Below are 1,814 nucleotides of genomic sequence, written 5' to 3'. Positions count from 1 at the left end.
TCTCAAAAAAAAAAAAAAAAAAAAAAGCTGATTTGAACAGCAACATCAATGATAATAAGGGAATAAAATTAATACCCATGAGGGGCGCCTGGGTGGCTTAGTCGGTTAAGTGTCCGACTTTTGCTTAGGTCATGATCTCACGGTTCGTGGGTTCGAGCCCCGCGTCAGGCTCTGTGGTGACTGCCAGCTCAGAGCCTGGAGCCTGTTTCAGTCTGTGACTCCCTCTCTCTCTGACCCTCCCCTGCTCACGTTGTCTCTCTCTCTCTCTCTCCTAGAAATAAATAAAACATTAAAAAAATTAAAAAAAATTAATACCCATGAGTCCATACTGATATACATAAATAAATAGAAGGGCCAAGTCTTTCTTACAGTAAAAATCCAATTACTAAATGTAAAAAGAATGATGCAAGTTGTGAGAGGGTGAGAGATTTTAGCTCTGAGCTGGAATTTTTAACACATAAATTAAAACTGGTCTCATTTTGTAAAGTTTCTGGGTAAATGGCTGGGCAGGAGAGTTTTGTATGTTTTGGCATAGCTCAACAAAAATAATTACCACTGATATTGGCAAAGGGTGAAGCCAGCATTCAAGACTTGCCAGAGTTATCACTCGGGCAACTGGTTTGAGCAGCAACACAGAGGTTACTCCCTTTCTGGTTATGTAGCAGGTGGAAGCAGACACAACCTTTCTGTGCTTGAGACCTATAGACACCCAGCTGAAACTCTGGTCATGTGTTAGGAAAGTACAGCTCTGGTAGGAAGGCAAGATGAAGATCCTCTGGAGGTTCCAAATCTTCAGAATTTGAATATTAAAGAATTAAGGCATGGAGGAGGGCACTTGTGGGAATGAGCACTGGGTGTTTTATGGAAACCAACTTGACAATAAACTATTTTTAAAAAATTAAATTGTTATAGGACTTACAAAATAAATAAATAAATAAGAATTAAATAAGGAGCTTCTGGTGAGAAGTAAGGCCCTATGGCTCTCTCATGATTTGCCACTGGCAGCCTTTGGATATATTTCACTCTAAAATCCCAAGTGAGGGGTGCCTGAGTGGCTCAGTTGGTTAAGCGTCTGACTTCAGCCCAGGTCATGATCTCGTGGTTCACGAGTTCGAGCCCTGCTTTGGACTCTGTGCTGACAGCTCAGAGCCTGGAGCCTGCTTCATATTCTGTGTCTTCCTCTCTCTCTCTGTCACTACCCCACTCATACTCTCTCTCTCTCTCTCTGTCTCTGTCTCTGTCTCTGTCTCACTCTCAGAAACAAATAAAACATTAAAAAATAAAATCCCAGATGAGACCCCAAAGGAGCCTGATATTCTTTAAACTACCCAACTGTTGAATTAATTGCATTTTGCTTTGTTTCTGTTTTTGAAAAAAAATTCTCCCAAAAATGTGCTGGATTCTGTATGTATGTACAAATCTCCAGAACTTCAGTGTGACTGACATGATAATATGTGATGTAAATAAACTTTACCAGCACACACACACACACACGACTGATAGAGATAGAAAATCACCATTTGGCAAACAACATAGTAATAGTTGTCAGAAAGTATCATTAATGGAGGTTAATATTAGTGGGCAAAAGTTGATGAGAAAGAGTATTTGCATAGTCTCAAAGTACCTCTCTACAAGACCCTTTTTTTTTTTTTTACTTTTTATTTTTTATTTTTTTTTGAATTCTATTCATCCTTTATTTTTTTTTTTAGTGTTTCAATCTTTTCTTTCTTTCTTTTTTTTTTTTTACAAATAGTTTATTGTCAAATTAGTTTCCACATAACACTCAGTGCTCATCCCCATAAGTGTCCTTCTCT

General features: G+C 38.4%; 1 protein-coding gene and 1 pseudogene across 2 annotated transcripts in view; both read left to right on the top strand.

The window, feature by feature from the left end:
- ACKR2 (atypical chemokine receptor 2) overlaps positions 1-1,814 on the top strand; it is a 51,228-nt gene that overhangs the window by 30,437 nt on the left and 18,977 nt on the right. The window lies entirely within an intron of this gene.
- The window catches only part of LOC120243629, a 9,883-nt pseudogene continuing 8,567 nt past the window's right edge, over positions 499-1,814 (top strand).

The sequence above is a fragment of the Hyaena hyaena genome, unplaced genomic scaffold (assembly GCF_003009895.1).
Source record: "Hyaena hyaena isolate Hyena2069 unplaced genomic scaffold, ASM300989v1 scaffold_350, whole genome shotgun sequence".
Classification (NCBI taxonomy): Eukaryota; Metazoa; Chordata; class Mammalia; order Carnivora; family Hyaenidae; genus Hyaena; species Hyaena hyaena.
The sequence above is the reverse complement of the archived record's forward strand: the minus strand, read 5'-3'. Positions and strand labels throughout refer to the sequence as shown.